Genomic DNA, 6,918 nt, shown 5'->3' with positions numbered 1-6,918 from the left:
GTAATTAAAAAAGAGGCGACACACAGGACGTGTCGCGGTAACCCTGAGTGTGTGTGGTTTTCTTTGTTGTCCTCATTCTAAAATATGAAATGTTTCCCAACGTAATTGTAATGCAATTAAATGCAAAGATGCAAGCGAGCTGGGCAAGAATAATCCCTGGAGAAGGGGAACAAGAGGAAGAAAGGAAAAACACAAATCTCTAAACAGATCTGGGTGACTGGTGAGCGACCGAAAAATCCGCCAAGTCCGGGTATCGAACCCGGGACCTCTCCATTACAGGTGGAGCGCTCTACCGACTGAGCTAACCCGGCGTTAGACGTCAGTATAGCAACTGGCTTTATCAGCTGCCGCAAGTCTAACACCAACAGGGCTGAAGCTTGCAATTTAAGGTTATAATTATAATGCAATTAAATGCAAAGGTGCAAGCGAGCTGCACAAGAATGACGAAAATAATCCCTGTAAAAGAAGAACGAGAGGGACGAAGGGCAAACATAAATCTCCAAACACAGCTAGGTGACGGGAGAGCGACCGAAGAAATCCGCCTTGTCCCGGCGGATTTTCCGGTCGTTCACCAGCCGGTGTAGTTTTTAGGGGGAGGGGGGAGGGGAAAAGGGGGACACTTTCACATGGTGTCCCCCCTCGTCAAACACAGGACGGAACTGTCGCCCCCCCCCCCCCCCCCCCCCACCCTGGGATTTGCGCCTAAAGCTGTGCAGTCTGGTCGCAAGAGACGCTCAGGTTCCTCTACGTCTAGCTTTAGCAGAGATTTTTTTTCTACAACACCGCGCGCTGCGACGTTGACGGCGTGTAGGCAAGGAAATGCCTGCCTTTGCTCATCCATGTAACATTCATGCAAAAAATCACACAAAGCATTCTTTGTTAACATAGCCTTTCACACAATAGGGCAGGAAATTGACGTATATTTTGCATACATTTGAAATACATGTATGTTGTTTGAAAAGGAAAGGGTAATTTAAGCATTTGTTTGGCACCCCAGTGGCGACAACATAAAGTTTTGGGAAGATAAAAATACAGTCTAGCGATAATTGCGAACAATAGTGTGACCATCAAAAGCAAGTTACGAATGCAAAAAACAAAGTGCCCTGGAATTAAATGGTCACCTTTCGAATTTGTGACGTGCACTCCTACGCTTAAAACAGTTTTATTTTAGTGCAACGCAAGATATGCACTAAAAGCTGTGCCTTCAATCTGAACTTTTTTACCTCTGAAGACTCTTCGCTGCAAGCCCAGCCGAAAACGACAGAAAGCGGCGAGTGAGTGCCAGTGGTAGAGCATTTCCTGTATATCGGATGTTACGGCGTGAACGTCGATCAAAATGTGTTTCTTCGGGCTTGAGAGCGGAGGTCCAAAATGTGAGAATACCCTCGGAGCACCAGAGACGCGTGAAAAGGTAAGACGGAGTGATTACGGGTGGATCGATGTAACAAACAAAATCTGACCCCTGATTTTTTATTTTATTGCGGGCTAATTGCGTAAGGGGCAGAGATAAAGACACGATGCCTGACACTGCACCTGCCCCCAAAGGTTCTGCAGCTCGGGATAGAGTGATAATAGCAACTATTATCAAACAAATTACCTGTCAATTATAAAAAAAAAACAAATGATAGCAAAAAGGAAAGTAAACAGCAACACATTCATTTGGTAAAATATTCTGTAAATAAATGCCTTAAAAAATCGTCGAAGTGAGGCCGAGCTGGTGCGTATTCATCGTAATTATTACACCCCGTGACTGAGAAGGAATTTTGAAGACAGAGTAGAAGAGACAGGAGAGGACAGGCAGGGTCTCGAAATCAGTCAACCCTCGACATAATCTCTCAAGTACCCCGCATGCTTCAAAAACCTAAGTAGACTACGACACTATGAAAACCACTAGACAAATACAAAAACATTAAACCTGCTTCTGGTACAATTGGCGAAAGAATGGTACCAGAAAAGTATTGTACCAGAAACAGTTTACTTCCTTTTTACTGGTGTGTCCGTTTTCCCATCCTCGTCGTCTACGCACGTTCTTCAGGCATGAACAGTACTTGAAACATTCTAACGACGTTTGGCTCAGTTTGAGACGCTGTCTGGTCACTTTATTCCGTCTTTCCTTTTTTGTCCTATAGTTTTTTGTTTTTTTTGTTAATTCTCAGGGTCTAAACATCATTCTAGTGTACAATCATCAGTTATATATCTTAGACATCTTAACAATAACGTATTGAGATGAGATTACAAGGAAACCTATTTATCATTTGTTGTTAACGCGTCTGTCAGTTGCTTGTGGATAATATCTTGTAACACTTACCCACTTCAGATCTCGTTTCTCGAAAGCTGACTCTTTTTTTATAAAGCACCGGTAATTTTTTTAAATACCTGACAAAAACAAGGCAGCTATGCGGAGCGCAACTCCATCTGCTTCTTGCGCAGGAGTTCCGATGACATTACAACGCCGAACTCTCATTGGCTCGATTGGAAGGATAATGTGTAGACCTAAAGGCAGCTAGCATTGAGGTCTACCCACTATCCTTCCAATAAGAGCTCGGCGTTTTGACGTCACCATAACCCCTGCACAAGAAGCGGACGAAGTTGCGCTCCCCATATCTACGACTAGGAGACGACGTTGTCACCTGGCCCCTCACCCGTCTGCGAAAGAAGTGTGCGGACTTCCTTGCTCTGACAGAAGAATTGGGGGGCGGGGGTTAGACACAAAGCAGGAAGCCTTAGTGTCAACCGACTATCTACGGTAATCATAGCTTTGTCCTGTGATGTCCCTGTAGCACTGGCAAGAGGTATACGAACTTGCTGGCCGTATACTTTAGAAGAGGACTTTATTTTTCATTCTGCTGTTTCAGATCGTCAAGGATACAGTGTCCTACAATACCTTTCCTTGCGTAGACTCATCAACAATATCTAGACCGAAGTGTTATTCTGTATTGCTGGAAACATGTCATGGTCATTCACGTCATCAAATCAGACAGTGCATTCATGTTCTGTGATTGCGGGACTGTTTTTCTTACAGTTGTTCCGTCCAGAAAACTCTTAAAAATACTTTTAACACAGATATTATATTCCTTCTAGTAAATACTGCGCGGTGTTTTTAATCATCAGACTCGCTCCAAAGCCGACCACAAAAAAAAAAAAAAAAATGAACGCTTGCGCAACGAAATTTCAAATTTTTATCCAAAGTAGAATTCAGTAGTACGTTTAAACGTAAAAATTTTTGGCGTAACTCCAATACCGTGACATGTAAGATCCCCATGCTTGCCGTGGTCAACGGCAGACAACGACGCGGATGCCGAGTGACCGCTCATTCACACTTTAAGCGGATCCGCGTTCGCAAAGCGGTTGCCTACGCGGTTATATAAAGTTACAGTGCAATTGCACGCGCACTCGACGACCTCAAGTGCGCGTGCAATTGTACTGGATCTTTATACAACCACGTTCGCAACCGCTTTGCGAACGCGGATCTGCTTCCAGTGTGAATGAGTGGTTAGTGAGAGTTGTGCTTGTCGCGCCATCTTCCGATAAGCGAGCAAGGTGACGATGCTGTCTGTCGAACGCAGACGACACAGTCGTTTTTCGCTTCTCCTCTGCGGAAGTGGCGCCGCGCGCGCAACCCTCCCCAACTCGGTCGTCGGCATCGTCGTCCGCCATTCCTCGTAGCAAGGGTTTTTGTCTCATTTTTCCTAAGAAGAGAGATGCGCCTTGGAACTTCAAAACGTAAAGTGCACCACTGAAGCACACCTTTGGTAATAATATAGGGTCGTTACGCGCAGTCGCCGATGTTTGGGGCAGAGTTTAGTGCGAGTCTAAGATTTGCAAACCCAATATAACCTTACATTTTATCAGTCAGAATGGCTTAAAAAAATCGCACTTGTGAAAAAAAATTATTTGAAGGCGCTGCACTTCTTCACACATACTACATCCACTCATGAATTCAGACACAGTATTTTTTTCGTTTTCTCCGAAACCGCCATAAGGCCAACAAGCCCAAGATTGAACGGAGTCTCTACTTTTTTTTTTTTTTTTTTAGTGACAAAGAGTATTGTGAAGGCTTTTTTCCAAACTCCTTCCCTTTTCCCATCACTATATTTCGGTGCAACGAGAATGAACCAGGAGGTCCTAAATAACGTCTTTGTGCCTATTCTTAAGCATCACAAATCTAATGTCATTGCAAAGTTATCGCATGTCTTTTTGTGGACGCTTTTAAACACTGCAGAAGAAGAGACACGAAAGCGTTTACGAAATTACGAGCCAGCGTGTTAGAGGATTGAAATCCGAGAGTGCGGCTGGAGGTTTCCTCACCTGTCTTCTGCTGTGTGTACGTAAGATATTTTGGAGTCATCAGTCTCGTACGAAAGAGCTGTAATACCAAGAAGGCAACTAAACTGCGCATAAACCTCTCTCAGTTTGAAGAAAGAGCGTAGTTTACGCCCACAAAATGCAAGCATATCCAATCTACGTTGATATTCTGAACGGCTGCAAGTAACACGTTGCTATTGCAGACGTTACAGGTAACGCGTTATGTTCCAGTAACGTACTAGCTTGCTTGTTTGACGTTACTCATTACCTTAGATTAATTTTTTTATTATTAAGAAAAAGCTAATTGACCTTTTTCCTCAAACTACGCAAAAAAGAGGGACGAATATTTCCCTCTCTGCTGCATTGTTTCAAGATTCTTGATTGTTGGAGCAAAGTGGAGTCAATATTAATATTGAATACAATTTGCCATACCAATTTGATAACAATTATATACATAAACAATATCAAATCACCCTGTAAAACTCAAACTGTTGTCGAAGTTCGTCTTCGCGGCTTGAAGCTGCCAAATATGACTGAAGTCTTACGTAAAGCCATAGTAACGTCCGTTAGTGTTTCAGAAATATTGATGATAGTATTTTGTTACTTTTGTAGGACGATAATGAAGCTTATTTGACCGTTACATTTTGACCAACTAACGAAGAACACTATTTTTTTAATTATTTTCTGTAACTGGCAAAATACAACTCTTTTAACTGTTTATATCAGAGGTCCCTCTTTTATTAACACTATATTGTACTACTGGCGTGGCTTTTTAAGAACCAGTACGTCATCAGTACTCGTTGCTCAACCAGAACTGATACAACAGTGTCTGCGATCATTGCCAAATAACGTTTACGAGTGCGTCCGCCGACGCTGGAAGAATATATAATAGTACATCGGGGACCTACGGACCATACCTGAAGACGATTCTCCACGAGTGCTCACAGGAACGACGAGAAACCGTAAAAATAAGCGTTGCGCAAACTTTTGATTGATGGGAAGAGTGGCTCGCTTACGCAAATTTGAAGTCACAGAGCCGGTAACTTTACTTTTCTTGCTATCAAGGTATTGCATTCCTTCCATAAAATAAATAAGAAACCTGGGGTCTCCCACCCCCAAGCCATAAAAACAGTCCCGCACACTCGACCCCCCCTTTCACGTTTTCTCACGTAGTTAGCCGAACCCGCGGTATGGGGCAATCCCGACCGAAGAGTGTCAACGCACGCGACACATCATCGAACTGAATCTCTCACCGCTTTTTATATCTTCCCGTCGCTCGCCCCACGGCGTTATTCAATCCATACCCAGAGCCCGCACGCGTGTCTCAAAAGCCGCTCGCGGATTTCACCAAGATGGAACTGTCACCACCAAACTACCTGCTTTCAGCCGCAGTCCTCCCCTCCCCCCCTCTTTCCTCTTTTCGCCCACATCTCTTGCGCGGAAACACCTTAATGCATGAGGAAAGCCAGCGACAGTCGAATCCCTCGCGTCATGAGCACTAAAGGAACAGAGAGAAAAAAAAAATGAAATAACGGGGCATCCTCTCGCGATCCCGTGGAAGCCACTAGTGCTCGACCCATCATCAAAGATGAATGCCTTTTGAGATAAGCGATGGAGAGAAAAAAACTTTTTTCTCTTCGGGGACATCTCGAGCGGTTATTGGAACGGTGAGGGAAAGAAAACGTCGCGGGGAGGTTGGAAATTCTTAAAACGGTAGAGGATGGAGGTTAAAACGAAGATCTAAATAAATGTGAAAGGAGAAAGGGAGGTGGAGAGGGAGGGATACGGGATAAAGGGAGGAAGGGATGGAAGCATTTTGCTCTGAAGTGCCGCCGCCGCCGCCGCCACGCAGAGCGACGCTTTCAAAAACATGCCTTTGTGCTTGCCTTTAAAGTTATGTCTTTCACGTTTGGCTCGGAACGAAAGGCCGTGCAAAAGGCGTCCGTTTTGCAAGTTGCTGCTCCGCTTTTGGAAAGACTCGGGCTTTTTGCGTTTCTTTTCGTTTTCTCCGATTGAATGCTTTTTGTAGGGCTTCTTTTAGTTTCGTTGAAACTGTACAATTCCCTAGCTGGCTCTCTAATATTAGAAGAAAAGTAATAAAAAAAAAAAGAAAACCCTACAGTGCGGCGATCCAAGCCCCTTTCTGTCTCTCAACGCAGATGCGTGTGACAGTTGTATTCTTCGGGAACGCATTTATTCCATTGCTGACTGCCCGGAACGTTTCGCACAGTTCTTAACGCAGCTTCGGGCAAAGGGACCGTTTCATATTATCTTTTTTTTTTAGGGAATAAAACGCAAAATGGGCTAAATATAGAAACGAAAAAAGGAACTAAAGTAGGGTTTCGATAAAAGCCGATTGAAAACACTCAGCTTTTAGTCGTCGCGGCATTGGTGCATAAGTAACTTTCTAAATCAGTCGGTTGTTGTTGGCTGGCGCAGAAAACAGGGCCATCTTTTGATTAATTGAGCGGGCGTTTCCACATACAGAATGTGCCCCATCTACTTGATTTTATTTTTAACTTCTCGGGTGTGCCTCTTGTGGGAGACGCGCCATGCAAAGGCGAGGGAAGTGTATGATTTACTGCGTCTGCGCGACGGGGGAGTCTATTAAAC

The 6,918-nt window shown here is 44.1% G+C and overlaps 1 non-coding gene across 1 annotated transcript; it reads right to left on the bottom strand.

The window, feature by feature from the left end:
• Positions 1 to 238: 238 nt before the first annotated feature.
• Positions 239 to 311, bottom strand: Trnat-ugu. Its single transcript has one exon. It is a non-coding gene; the product is annotated as a tRNA-Thr (tRNA).
• Between the last annotated feature and the right edge of the window lie 6,607 nt (positions 312 to 6,918).

This window comes from Ixodes scapularis, unplaced genomic scaffold (genome assembly GCF_016920785.2).
Source record: "Ixodes scapularis isolate PalLabHiFi unplaced genomic scaffold, ASM1692078v2 PGA_scaffold7__128_contigs__length_106722199, whole genome shotgun sequence".
In the NCBI taxonomy this organism is placed as follows: Eukaryota; Metazoa; Arthropoda; class Arachnida; order Ixodida; family Ixodidae; genus Ixodes; species Ixodes scapularis.
This window is presented reverse-complemented; position numbering and strand designations above follow the sequence as displayed.